This window comes from Rattus norvegicus, chromosome 5, assembly GCF_021556685.1.
Source record: "Rattus norvegicus strain SHRSP/BbbUtx chromosome 5, alternate assembly SHRSP_T2T, whole genome shotgun sequence".
Taxonomy (NCBI): domain Eukaryota; kingdom Metazoa; phylum Chordata; class Mammalia; order Rodentia; family Muridae; genus Rattus; species Rattus norvegicus.
Window position 1 is genome coordinate 95,198,402 of NC_141538.1, and position 15,805 is coordinate 95,214,206.

Below are 15,805 nucleotides of genomic sequence, written 5' to 3' on the forward strand. Positions count from 1 at the left end.
CTTGAGGAAAGAAACAAAGAACCATGTAGTAAGTACATCACACGTTGACATGTGACATAAGAGGCTGGAGCCAAAGATTGATTGGGTTGAAAACAGGAACAGTCTTGAGACAGTCCTGAAAGAGGTGGGAGAACAACGAATGGTGAGTCTTAACCTTGAAGCCAACCTTGAGTTAGGCTACACACTTATTGTATTTACTAGAATTTCATTCCCATAAAGCTCACTTCACCTTTTCCTCCAAAGTATTTCTTAAACATTTAAAAATCTATATCCCTAATGAATAGTGTAACAAGTCACCATGGGTGCTTTAGGCAGCCTGAGCAAATGTAAATATTTTCTGCACTTCAGGTATTAGTAAGCGTTCAGACATCACAGTGACATGAAAAACTGCATCTTGCTCCTTCCCAATTGGACACCAGCTTATGTAGAATCCATTGCTCACTCATATTTACAGTATCTAGCATGTCCTTTTTCAAGTGCATTGCATAAAAACAAAGCATATTATGTGTGCTTCTGGGACTGCTTGCTTGACTCTTTACTCTGTTTTGATATGTGACCACATGACTGTGGCTCAATCGTTGTACCTACTGTATATTGTATTGTGTAACTACTCTACCATCAATCCTTTTTATGAACTCTTAGGGATGTCTTTTGTGTGCTTTGTTTAGTTTAAGAACAGTCTTTTGGGGGTTGGGGATTTAGCTCAGTGGTAGAGCGCTTGCCTAGCAAGCTCAAGGCTCTGGGTTCGGTCCTCCGCTCTGGAAAAAAAAAAAAAACGAAAAAAGAAAAAAAGAAAAAAAATGAACAGTCTTTTGTAGCTCCCGAAATCCTGATGTTCTTCCTGTTTCTCACATGCTGGGTTTTTAGATATGCAACTATAATGGAGTGGTTTTAGGTTTTTATTGTGTGTCAAATGGACAGCATATATCTGTCTGAGAATACAGATATGTTGAAGGAAGTACTTGTTAATGACAGATGACCTCCTTGCATTTCTTTTTCTGATCATTGTCAATAGCATTGCAAAGCCAAGCTTGATGGTAAGGTAATGGAGGTGTATTCCCAGATCATAATCTGCTCTTTTGCTCCCTCTACACAGTCCTTCTTCATATCCTTATCATTCTTCAAGGTGTTTGATGTTTTAGGAACTGTGAAGGTCTTAAGTCTGAATATTAATCTTTATTAGTTTATAAGAATTCAATGATTTTTTTGTCCTGTTCCTTATAAAATCTTAAAGACTTTGAACAGTATTTCTGATGTTCACAATTTTCATAGTGTTTAAAAGATAAAGCTTAAATTTTAATTACTCAATTTTCTTTAATTAACAATTTAATAATTTTTCCCCATGTGGAACCAGAAAAAAAGTGGAATATTATTTGAGGAAGTGTGTTGTGATTTATTTAGAATGTGGGTTTCCTGTATTTAGTGAAATTTGTCATTGAGAAGGTGTCCTATTATGCAATCTATAAGGCTTTTAAACTCTTGAACAAGTGAAATTCTCCTACCTCAGCCTCCAAACTATGTGGCACTCTAGGCCTGTGCTGCCACTCTTTATGCTTAGCGCTTCCAAGCAGCTAGCCTGTCTGTGTGATGTAAAACAGCTGTCAGATTTTACTTTATTGTTTTCCCGACTGCAGTCAGTGTCATGGTTTGTCCTGTTCTCTGGTGTGTGTTGTCATCTTTGTCAGATTGGCAGTTTTGTGTGAGGATCACTGATCTGTCAGTGGGACTATGTTCTGATGGGGGCTTTTTAGCCTGTCTGGCTGTTCAGGTACTCTTAAGTACCACACTCTTTATCATTTGAGCATTAAAGCCAGTATTGATATTAGCTAGAAAAAATCTACCATTTTGCTCTTTAAAGATAGCTTAACTTATCTTATTCTTGGATTTTTTTCCTTGTCTTTTATTTCTCTTGTCCTCACTCTTAGCATTATTTGCAACCATTCTTTGAGACAATAAAACATTCTATTTTTCAAAAATATTTGTGTCACATTATGTTTGCTATTTTATCATAAATATTTCATTTTACTAATAGATAACATATTTAAAAGTAATTAGTCCAAATTAATGTGCTCTTAATCTGAAGGAATTTTAGTTGTATGTGTAAAAAAGGGAGGGAGAGAGAGAGAGAGAGAGAGAGAGAGAGAGAGAGAGAGAGAGACTATGCTCATCTGTGTAAATGTGCTAGCTTTAATTTTCAGTCATAAATCTTCAAGAATTCATTAAGTTCTAGGTATTATAGTGTGTTGTGTGGTTGTTGTTAAATATAAATTCTCAAAGCATTTTCCAAAATCCTCTGCATTTCATTAGTATCTATTAAATGTCTTCTTTTGTCTCTAATTTACTTATATGAGTGTGTATTTGTGTGTGTGTGTGTGTGTGTGTGTGTGTGTGTATGTGTGTGTGTGTGTGTGTCTGTTAGGGTCCATGTATATGGGAGCATTCGTACATGTGTGTGGACAAGCTTGTAGACACTCTTAAGTGCTGTCTTTCTTGTTTCACAAAATATGATCTCTTACTGGGACCTGTGGCTCATTGCTCAATCTATGCTAGATATCCAGCAAGCCCCTGGAACCCAAAATGTCTGTTTTCTCAGCCTTGGAATGAGAAGTATATGTAACCAAATTCTCCTTTCTGTCTTCGTGGTAAGGACCGAACTTAGATCCTCTTGTTGTAGCAAACACTTTATGAAACTTGATGTTTCCTGAGTTACTTGTTTTGTTTTGTTTTTGAGACAGAGAACAGGAGCCACCATACGTGGGTCTTTCATAAGAATTTTATTTATATTACTCAAGCATACTTTATGAGGGAAAACAATGTTTTTAAATCCATTTCATGTGACTATCATGTTATGGTGTTTGGAAAGTATCATCTTATCCAAATCAATTTATAAAATGAGGTAATTCATCATAGACTATAAAAAGTTGTTTAGTTTGATGAAGATTATCAGCTTATATTTTTGCACTAGAGCATTGGGTTCACAAAAGCACAGTGAAACAATGTAACATTCACAATTTAAAAGTATTGCATTATAGGGGTTGGGGATTTAGCTCAGTGGTAGAGCGCTTGCCTAGCAAGCGCAAGGCCCTGGGTTTGGTCCTCAGCCCCGAAAAAAAAAAGTATTGCATTATGCAGATTTATTTTTAATTTTGTGAAGATTATGCTATAAAATTATGACAAAAGTACCGAAATGTGCAAATTTTTCTAAATATCCCATTGAGGTAATTTTGTGCATAAAGAAACATTTTCATTTAATATAGCAAAGTTAGTACATTTAGCTATGCAATTGCTTACAAGAAAAAAATGTATTTTATCTTGTCACTTATGATAGTTTGACATTTCTTTTTTATAGATAGATTTATTTTGTTTCAATTTTTAATTAATTATATTATATATTTACATTACCCATGATGTCCCCTTCAGCCCCTCCCCATAATTCATCCCATTCCCCCTCTTCTTGCCTCTGAAAGGGTACTTTCCCACCCCTGGGGTGAATCCTTCTCTGAGGCTTCAAGTCTCCACAGAATTAGGCGCCTTCTCTCCTACTGAGGCAACACCAGGCAGTCTTCTGCTACATAGGGGGTTCGGATCATCCTGGGTATGCTCTTTGGTTGGTGGCTTAGTTTCTGGGAGCTCCCAGGGGTCCGTGTTAGTTGAGACCGTTGGTATTCCTATGGGGTTGCAACCTCTTCAGCTCCTTCAATCCTTCAACCTAACTCTTCCAAAAAGAGTGCACAACCTCAGAATGGTTGGCTGTATATATCTGCATCTGTCTCAGTCAGCTGGGGTAGGGTCACCCAAAGGACAAACATGCTAAGCTCCTGTCTGTAAGCACAACATAGCTCAGTAATAGTGTCAGCCTTTGGTGCCCCCTCACGAGATAGAGCCCAAACAGGCCCATAGTTTGACTATTTGTAAGTCAATGATATTATGGTGTATATGTTTGAAGATAAGAAATATTGACTTCCACTCATATCTTTTAAAGGAACAAAAATTTTGAAAGAATATAAATATTGAATACAGAATGACCTGAGCATGATGGCCCCCACTTACAATTCCAATACTTAAGATGCAGAAGTATGAATTTATGACCAGCCTGGACTATGTAGCTAGTATAAGTAAAGACTAGTTTGAGCTGATTAGAGAGACTTATGGAAAATGAAAACCATGGATGAAGAAGGAGGAAGAGGGAGAGAAAAAAGAGGAATGGGGATGTAGTTACTAGTAGAATTTGTATCTAATATAGCTAAATCTTTTTTTTCTTTTCAACACAACACATATGCACATAATTGCACATGCAATGAATATGCAGTAATAATAATACAACTTCTTAGTACTTAGTCAAGAAAATTTTTTATCTGTGCATATTAACAGTTTAAAAGTATCCATGTTATTAGTGAAATAAATACAAGGATTGTCATAATGTATGACTTGCTAAATATTCAAGAGATCACATGTTCAAAGATTGTCTTAGTTAGGCATCTATTGCAGTGATAAAACACTATGATCAAAAACAACTTGAAGAGGAAAGGGATTATTTGTCTTGCACTTTCTGATCACAATTAACATGCAAACCCAAGGCACGAAATTGCAGGCAGGAACGGAAAGAGTAATGTTGCTGACTGGCTTGTTCCCCATGGCCTGCTCACCCTTCTTTCTTATATATCCTAAATCGTCTACTTAAAAATGGCACTATCTTTAGTAGCCAAGAACTCCCTCACCATTCATTAATCAAGAAAAGTTTTCCATACTTGTTTATAGGTTATCTGTTGAGGTATTTTCTCAATTACTGTCCCCCTTTTTAGATAACTGTAGCATAGGAGAAAGAATTGACAAAGAATTAATCAGCACAACTCAATCCTTGTCACCTTGACATACAAATTCATCCCTATTTAATCACCACTTTTTTTAATCATCAAAATCTCAGGCTAATGTAAATATCACAAAATAAAGCACATTGTATGATTTAAAAGTCACATAGGTTTCCAAAGTTCTGTCTCTTAAAAATATCCAAAATATCTCTAAAAAGCAAACAGTCTCTCAAATGTGAAATTCTTTAAAATAAAATGTTACATACTTCTTATTCCAAGAGGGAAGAACCTGGACATGATTGCAATCAAATCAAATTTCAACGGTATATATTAAATACTGTAGTTCAGTATGGTATGCTTGCACCACGGGGCATGCCACTATTAGGAGGTATGGCCTTGTTGGAGTAGGTGTGGTCTTCCTGGAAGAAGGGCATCACTATAGGAGTGGGATTTGAAGCTCTACCCAGTGCACAACAGAGTTCCCTCCTAGTTAGCTGCAAAAGAGACTCTTCTTCTGGATGCCTTCAGATCAAAATATAGAACTGTCAGCTCCTCCATCTCTGTGGACCTGCATGATACCATGCTTCCAGCCATGATGATAATGGACTGAACATCTGAACCTATAAGCCAGCCCCAAATAAATGTCCTTTATAAGAAATGCCTTGGTCAAGGTGTCTCTTCACTGTAATGAAACTTTAACTAAGACACTCTCTGAGTGTCTAATCTGAGACCCAGTCACTATCTTCTAATTCAAAGAGATATGGATATTTCATCCACCCTTGCTAATGTCCATTGTTGTTGGCCTATAATTCTGGTATACTAATATGCTGATATCTCCACTGAAACTTTGCTGAACCCTTAATAATGCCCGCCATACTATCTTTCTTGATTCCAATCTTCCCATTCAAGGTGGAGTTTCAAGCTTCAGTCTTTCTCCACATTCACCTCAATTCTGGGATTTTCTTTTCAACATATGCTGCACCTTCACTATCTGCTTCTCATGAATCCAAGACCCAGCTCCTCTGTGTGATCATTTGGTGCTTTCAAAACCACCTGAGCACTTACAGTTTAAGAATTTGAGTTGCTAGCATAATATGAATCCTTGACATCCTTTGAATCAGAAATTCATCCCACAGAAAAATTTCCCTCTTGGATACTGATCTCAATCATAGGTGATTTTCAGTCTTAGCTTATAAACTTCAATTGTCCAAGAAAAGCAAACGTTTTGCATTAGTGTTTCTCTTCTCTTGGCTTACAACTTATATTCCATCAAGAAAGAAAGTTTGGGCAGAAATCTAAGCAGAAAGCTGGAAGTAGAGAATGAAGCATACACAATGGAGGAAAGTTGCTTAGTAGCTTGACTTCCATGGATTACTCAACCTCCTATCTTATATTACCCAGGACTATCTACCAAGGGGTAACAACAACAGAAATAATATGAGCCTTTCCAAACCAATGATTAATCAATAAAATACCCTACAGAGTTTCGTGAAACAATCTGATAAAGGCATTTTCTCAGTTGATGCTCCTCTGCCCAAATAATTCTAGAATCTGTCGAGTTGACAAAAAAACTAACAAGCACAAAGATGTAGTAGAGAAAGGTTATAGTAAGAATTTTGGTTTCTTTGAAAACACAGAAATATTATGGAAATATGTTTTTGTTTTAATCCCAGGTCTTGAATATGGGACTCCTTCTAATTTCTCACGGCAGCTAACTATGATTTGCCCTGTACTCTAACACAGGCTTGATTCTTGCCAGCTGCAGATAGCTTCTACAAGTGTCTGGTTTTTGGAATTCTGGGGACTTTTTAGAGGGTATGTAAATGCTAGGGCCCCAAAACACAGAGTTCTTGGTTGCTCATGGATTGTTGGTTGCATTTTGTTAAGTAGTCATGAACAAAGAAAGAAAAGAAGAAATTAGATATCCTGGTGTAGAAGATCAAATTTCCACAAGAGACTCCATGCCTTTAATCAGTAGTCTAAAGATAATGTTGCTCGATTTTCACTCTATCCTGTTTTTGTCTCTTGTCTATTGTTTTGGAAACTAAAAAGGGTGGAGGAAAAGGGTGGAGAACTGTAGAAGAAAGAAGAACCTACAAAGTATCCAAAAGTATGGTTACAGGTGGTACCAAGATGGGGAGCTAGGTAGACTAGGAAATTTGATTTCAAATGCCATAGAGAAAATGGCAGGAGATAAAGAATGGATATTTGTTTTTAAGAGGACAGCAAAAAGTTTATTGTGGCTGCTACAACTGGGATATCCCTAGCTTTACTCCAAGACTGAGTTTTTTCTTTTCTTTCTTTTCTTTTCTTTTCTTTTTCTTCCTGTATTTTATTTCAGAAAAAGTTAGAAAAGTGGCTGAGTACACAGAAAGTGGCAGGTAGAAATTGTGGGACCCGAGAAACAAACAAAAAACGTGGCTGAATTGGGAAAACTAAAGGTTTCACTCTGCTCTCTTTTTTCTGAAAGAGTTGCAGACTTGGCTATGTAAGAAAAAACAAAAACAAAAAGAATGAGTGAAAGCAAAAGTGCTGGGAAGATGAGGTGCACTGGAAAAGGGAAAACAAAGGTTGGGTCGCAGTGATTGAGCAAGAGAATTCGAATCTCCCCCAAGATGAAAAGCATAAAGAAACTGGGTCAGAGGGCAGTCAAATCAGAAAAACCAAAAGGCCTCAGGACAATCTAATGAAACAGCTCATTTCAAGAGGAAGGGATAATCTTGAATTAACTGAATTAGCTAGAGTTAAAGAAGAGGTGGCCATGGATTATGAAATCTCCACTATCAGCTTCCCTAGTAGTTGAAGACCACATGCCTGCTAACAGGTTGGAGCAAGGTTATGATGAGACAGGATATCATCTTATAGAAATAATAGAATTGTCCTTTACCCAGCTCTTCCATAAGAGTCCCTGACTTCTGTCCAATGTTTGGATGTGAGACTATGTAAATCTGTACCTATTTCAATCGACTGTTTGATAGAATCTCTCAGGGGACAGTTGGCTGAGCTACTGTCTACAAGGCTCCTGTCTACAAGCATAACAAAATACCATTAATAATAGTATGAGGGATTCATTACCCACGAGATGATACTCTAGTTGGGCCAGTTATTTGTTGGACATTCCTTCAGTCTCTCTTGTATTTTTGTCCCTGCAATTTAGACATCACAAATTTTCAATTGAAAGTTTTGTGGGTAGGATGATGTCCTTATCCCTCCACTTGGAGTTCCGCCTTCCTACAGAAGGTCGCCTCTTCACATTCCATGGTTCTATATCCACACTGCTATCTATCTCTTCTAAGGTCACCTAAATTGATTACTGGAAACCATCCTGGACTCTGGAACTTCTTAGAGATTCTCCCCGTGCCCCACTTCCAAAAGCTGAAGATTTCTTTTCATTCTCCTGGCTCTTTGGCTTTCTCTCTTGTTCTGATCTCCATATTCTTCTCCACCTCCCCCATCCCACCCAGGTCCCTCTTTCCCTCTTCCTCCTATGACTATTTTATTCCCCCTTCTAAGTGTGATGCAAGTATCCTCACTTAAGCTTTCCATCTTGTTGGACTTCTTAGGTTCTGTGGGGTGAATCATGGGTATTCTGTACTTTTTGGCTAATACCCATTTGTCAGTGAGTATATGCCATTCATCTCCTTTTGGGTCTGGGTTAGCTCTCTGAGGATAAATTTACTAGTTCCATCCATTTGCCTGCAAAATTCATGATGTCTTTGTTTTTAAAGTATTTCATTTTGTAAATTAACCACATTTTCTGTAATCATTCTTCTGTTGAGGGACATCTGGATGCTTTACAATTTCTGACTACTATGAATAAAGCTACTATGAACATAATGGAGCTTGTGTCCTTGTGGTATGGTGGAGCATCTTTTGGGTATATGCCCAGGAGTGGTATAGCTGTCTTCAGATAAAACTATTTCTAATTTTCTGAGAAACCACCAGGTTGATATCCAGAATGGTTATATACATTTGCAGGGATTGAAGGGGATAGGAATTTCACAGGCAGACCCATAGAGTCAACTAACCTATACCCCTTTGAACTCTCAAAGACTGATCCACTAACCAAAGAGCATGCAGGGGCTGGACTGAGGCCCTCAGCACATATGTAGCAGATGTTTAGCTCACTCTCCATGTGGGTCCACCCACAACTGGAATGGATATTGTCCTTAATGATGTTACCTGCCTGTGGAATCTGTTCTCCAACATGACTGTTTTGTCTGGCCTCTGTGGGAAAGAATGTGCCTATCCCTGTAGAGATTTGATGTGCCTGAGTGGTAGGGATACATGTGAAGATGAAGGGGGACCCTCTCAAAGGAGAAGGGAAAGGGATGTTGGTAGAATACTGTGATGGAGGTACCAGGAGGGGGGCAGTGATTGGGATAAAAATTCTTAAATAATTAATTAACTAACTAAATTAAAAGAACAAAGGAAATGACATATCAAGGTTGGTTTAAAGAAGTTATGATTTTATATAATATGCACTCACCTTATGCAAAACCAATTCTAAATATCTGGGCTACTGAAAATAGAAATATTCTACAAGATTGACAGGGAATGGTGACAGATCTACTAGAGGCTGGTTCACATCTCCAATGGTTAACATGATGGAGGGAAAAAATATCCATAAATATTGAACATCAAAATCGAGCATAGGGAATTAATATAGTCAAAGATCAGTTGCTGGTTGAAAATAAGTACTTTTGATTGAACAATTTCAATTTGATGATACTTCTACAGAACAATGTAGCCTAGGGGCTTTAAGGACTTGAGACAATCTCATTTTCAAAGATTATACTAGGTTCTGGAGAACCCTTCACTCTGTTTCTTTTCTGTTTGTTTCTTTGTTTGTTTGTTTGTTTTACCAGATTAATCTCATCTGTAAACTCATTTGTATCAGACTCATGCAACTAAGGCGTTGATAGAAACCTTTGTGTTTGTAATACAAATTGTTAGGACCTAGGTAAAATGCTATGACCTATATATAATATTAAGGCCTAGTTAAAATGTTAAGGCTTTGGAAAATGTTTCCTGACTAGCCTGCCATTATAAGGAAACTTTCTCAGATATTTCTGCTGTTACTAGAATACTTTCTAATGCCATGATTGATTATATATTCAGTAATGTTCTGTGCCCTTGGAATCAATTGCAATAGAAGTCAGTAGAACTGTTTTGTATATTTATCAACAGTAAGCTTGGACCTGAAGCAACCATCCAATGGCACTCTCTATGTATAAGGTTTTATTGTTTTTTGCCTTTATAAGCTGCCCCTGGGAAGGTCCCCACATTAAGAGAACACCTGCACCAATATAAAAAAAACATATTTGAAATAAGATTTCCATTGCAGATCAAAAACACAGTTTTAATTTACATATAATGTCAGTCATTACCCCAGCTTCCCTTTTGATTATTTCAAAAATCAGCATCCTATGACCCCAGCCCGTTGATTTTTAGAAATAGACAGTAAGCACAAGCACAGACAGCAAGATATTTGGGTGGGACCCCACCTTGAAATTTCCATTCCTAGAACACTAAGACCTGGACCTAAACTCCCTCTGTCCCAGCTGACCTTGAAATCAGGAATATACCTGTCTTTGTAAGCATAAACAAATAAACAAACAAACAAACAAACACTTAGTTGGATGGGATCTTGCTCTATGGTCACTATGCGCTGAATGTCTTTATCCCCTTCCTTAGCATATTTCTGATAAGCTTGGTCATAGTGCAGATGCATCTCTTCCTTACTATCTAAGATGCTCCTTACACAATTCATATTACATTCTTACATTTTCCATAGTTGAGAAATTATATATTTTTGAACTAATGTTTTCATTGTTCTTTTCCACACCCTTAAGGGTTGCCTTTACAGTCACTCTGTTTTATCATTTTGCTAAGCCATTAGTCACATCCCCAACTTCCAGACTTTTTATAGAAATAAACCTAATGTCCTCAACAGCCATCAGTACTCATGGAGGCCCATGCCTTATGGCTTTGTTCTATTGGTGGGAACCACATCATTTCATATTTACACATACATAGTTTTTCTAAGTATATGACACTTGACATTTGAAGCAAAATATGTCTTCTCACTGTTGGTGCAGAAGATGCCTGTAGGAATATTTTCTGCTTTTATATCTTTGTTCTTACTTCAGGATCTACCTGAAGTGTTGTCCATTTCCAAGATTTTTATATCAAATAATAATACTCATAAAGAACCATAATAGCTCTTATATGTTCATATGCGAACACAAAGAAAGAAGGTTGAAACTGTTCTTGTAAAGGAACAATTCAAGTCCTTCCAGTATGGTCACCATGTAATAAATGCCACAGACAGGTAATGTCCTTACAAGAAGTAGCATGTTTCAGCTAAAGGATTGAGATGTTCTTGGAAAAGTGTGGTTACTCTTTCACATTTGAAACTAGCTCAATTCCCAGAAGGCTACACAGAAAGAAAACCATTCAGAAAAAAAGGATGTCTTAGCTGATATATAGGAATCAAAATACATCAATTCAAAAATAAAAGTGGCAAACATGATCATATAAATACAATAAATTCTAGTTCTCTTAAGGAAAATTTTGGAAGCAGAAACCAACCTAATGAAGCAATTATTTTTAAATACTATTGTTAAAACACAGGTTTACTCTGTTTTGGTTCTGTCTTTCCTTTATCTTTAGTTCTGAACTTTTAACCTATTTGCTGTCCATGATTTAAATGGTGAGAATTTAATGAAGTGTCTTACTTTTTACAGGTTATAAGGAACTATGTAAACTCATGTAACGTAATGTATACATGCATTATAGAGGGTTAAACAGAGAGCAGTTCTACAATATATCCTAAGTGCCACCAAATGCTACATTTCCAAATGAATTCCAAATGAACTTAAAATAATGTTAGGTATAAATATGAACTGAACAAAATTAACATGACATAATGGATGCCATAAGGGTCGTTCAGCCACAGAAGAATCATAACTTAAAAAGCTATCATAAGAAAGCACAGCAGGACACTATGAAAAATTATTGGCTAATGCACCATTTTATTTCTATGTATTATTGAAAAAAATAAATATTTAATTGTGGGAATGTTTAGAAATAACAATGGGCGTACAAATGGACGAACACACAGGAGAACATACAACCACCACCTAACCAGCATACCTAAATGTATTCCAAATAGTTACACTTTTACCTACTCCTTATCAAGTAAAATTTTCTCTGAAACAGAGACCATGACAGAAAAACAGAACTGATCAAAATACACAGTTATAGAGCTCAGTTCCAATGGATCTACAAAACTACTCTCACACCTAAAACACAAGGAACATTTTGCTACATGGCTTGTAAGGATTATAAAATCCAGAGAATCAGAAAACGCGTTGTGAGAATATGATTACTAGTAATGCCAGATATTACATCCATAAAGTATTACAAACATGACTGCAAAACAGGAGAACAGGAACAACAATAGATATGTCAAAGTAAATGAGTGAAAGACAGGTCTCAACCTTATACAAATAATGGTAGTCAATTAAGGAATGCTGAGAATGGTAGAAATAGTATTTTGGGGGAAGAACCCATCAACTGGTTACCCAATACCAAATAGTGAGTCATGAAAACATCTATAAGTAACATTACATAGAATGAACAGGTTATGTTTATGTATATAAGGATATATATATTTATATATAATCACACAGGCAATGTCACTTAATGAAACAATAAACAATGAATTTGAAAGAAGAAGGTGGTGTTTATGGAAGGGTTTAGAGAGATGAAAGAGAATAAGAAAATGATGTAATTGTATTATAATGTCACAAATAAGAAGAAACACATCTGGGTGTATCAGTCATATCTTTAATCCTAACACAGAGTGTACAAAGGAAGGGGTTCTCTATGAAATTTGACACCAGCATGATCTACATAATGAGTTCCAGGACAGCAAAAAGCACATAATGAGACCACAGTGGAAAAATAGTTATTACTCATTATCTAGAATTAAGGCAAAGATTTCATATTTTGAGAAAGATGTAGATTAGAAACAGCCCTCATATAATGTGTGGAAGAAGAGTAAGGTTAATGACAAAGAATGCACTGATTTTAAAGAAAAAAAGAGGGAAGAACAGTGGAAATTCATATAGGAGGATTGAGAGTTAAAAACAGAATGTAAGCAAAAATATAATCAGGATCTGACTCCAGCCTCCTGGAGCCTCAGGCAAAGCATGTGCAACAGAAGCCTCAAATGGAAGCTAAGCAACATGAGAGAAAGTCATAGACAGCCCTAACACAGTGCTACTCCCCCACACACTCCCCGTCCCCACCCCAGTATACACAGTCTTAAATTCAGTTGGGATTTTACTGAGGCACCGAGTTTTCTGGCAGCAGGAAGGGACAGTACTGGAAAGCAATTTCATTTTGTCACTCACTCCTCTTGACTCTGAAAGCTGAGGCTGTGTACTACCTGGATAGAAAACCTATCCTTTAAAAGTGAGGTACCCTGGCAATCTGTGACAAGGAACAATCATCATTCAAGAGCATAAGATACTTCTTCCACTGCTCTAGAGTGAGAGATAGTCACAGGAGAGAGCAATAAAAAGCAGGGTCAACCAATGCATATACTTTGCAAGATTCAAGCAGCTTAAGTTCAGCTCAAGAAGTCCTTTAGGGGATTTGGTCCCTAGGAGACAACACCATCTCTCAGAATGATGTTGGAATATGATAGTTCCAAATTTAAGTTCCTTAGTGAATTATACTTTGAAACCACAACTGTGGCAAGAGATTCCTATTGTTTGGACTAGGAACTCCAAAGCTCATGTGGATTATTTGGTGACCAGAGTTTTACAGGGTTGCAGGATGGTTGATGATTATGAATTTTGAAACTTTGATATGGGTAATCTTAGTGCTCTAAACTTAACCTGATCCCACTTACTTGGGATGGAAGAAAACACACCTGAGGGTATCTGAACCCATTAGTCTCAAGAGAGTGTAAAAACTTTTACAACCAATAGAGTGCAAAGGTAGATGTGACTAAGCAGTTTCAACACTTCTTAAAATTAATCCTCCTTTACTTATTTAGTCCTATTTATTCTGCCTTTATTTCTTTACTTTTAGTGGTATTGTGAGTTTAACTGTATATTACATTTAACCTTTTATATTTCTTATACATTTATTTGATTTTGTTTATATTTTATTTTTTATATTTGAACAATCTAATTGCTCCTCCTTTTTTACTTTGCAAATTTTATGCCTTGTGTTATCCGTTTACTATAACTTCATATTGTTTTGACTTTGTAATACTTGATATTTTCTTTACTGAAAATTTTTCATATTTCTTCATTTTTCCAGTTTTTTTCATAAAACTTTACTCTTCTTTTTTTCTTTTACTCAACCTTGGATCTTTAATCTCACCTCCTATTCCTTTTTCTTTATTTTATTCTATTGCTATTTCTAAATTTTCTCTAAGTAATCATAACTAAAAAATCATTATTTAATTTTGTGATCATTTGTGTCATTGTTGATAGAATAGAAGGCTTAAAGCTCATTTAAGCATAATTCTGTATTTTGTATGGCTTAGTGTTGTTGCTGCTATAATAAATTGATTTTTTCATCTCTGCCCCAATCTAGAATGAGCCCACAGTCAACATCCTAAACAGTAAGACACACAAAGAGTACTAGAAGAGATTTATGAGCCAATCGACAAGCAAATTGAAACACTGAAACATAATAAATCTGAAGAGCAAACTATTATTCCTCCAGAAGACTCAGATCTCAACCATCCTAATGTTGTAACCCTTTAACACAATTTTCATGTTATTGTGACCCCAACCATAAAATTATTTTTGTAGCCACTTCATAACAATAGTTTTGCCCCTATTTTGAATCATAATGTAAATATTTTTGAAGATAGAGAGTGTCAAAGGGGTTATGACCCATAGAATAAGGAAACAGGAAATATTTAAAAATACAAAAAACTTAAAATAATTTATTGTTTCCTATCATATTTTGTGGAATAAAGCAAACCAATGACAAGATAACCTACAAGATTTTAGAAATTTTCAGAGATTAAGTATTTATGCTCAAATTCTAATGCATTCTAGAAAAAACTAAGGACATTTAAAAGTTAACTGAAATCAAATGAAATTGAAATCACTTTTAAAATATATTAAAGGTAGTTCTAAGAGAATATTTGCAGCTCTGTGTGTTCAATTTTTAAAAATCAGATCATAAATAAATGAATGTATAATGCATCTCAAGCTCCACAGAAAGCAAAAACATACCAAACATAAAAGTAGTGCTTGAAAAGAAATAATAAGAACAAGGCAGAAATCAATACACTAGAGACTAAAAGGATCCTCCTAAGACCGCAAAACAAGAATTGACTCTTAAAGACAATGTTTCAGTTCTATGTAGCGTTGGAAACAAAATAATCATGAAAGGTAGACGGTGGGAGGGACTTGGAAGGAAGAGAGAAGGAGTAGGGGAAAGAGGGGCAGGGTCAGGTATGGTAGGACTTATGGATGATGTACAGAGGGTCAGAAAATTGAACAAATGTGTATTGTTGTAAAAATATAAGAAACGGTCTGTCTTTTACCCTGCTAGATCCAGCACCACAGTGCCCAAGATATCTGGTAGATATCTTCACAGAAGCACACATACCAATTCCGTGGCGACCCAGTGGAGATCCAGTGTCTCTAGCCGCCACACACTCTCCCAAAGTCAAATCGCCACATGAAAGAACACACAACCCAATATCCTTTGATCCAATTGATATAATTGCCCACCTAAACAAACAAAGCCCTGTACACATCTATTCCTTAAGAGCATTCATAACAACCTGTAACGGTACAGCATGGAATCTTAACATCAGCTACTCTCTCATTTCCCCTCCTCTTCTGTTCCCATCTCCTGCTCTTCCTTCAAACTTTTCTCCCGCCCATCCTTCCTTCTTGTCCAATGACAGGCCTCATTCTATCTTGTACCTGCCTCACCTGTGACATCAT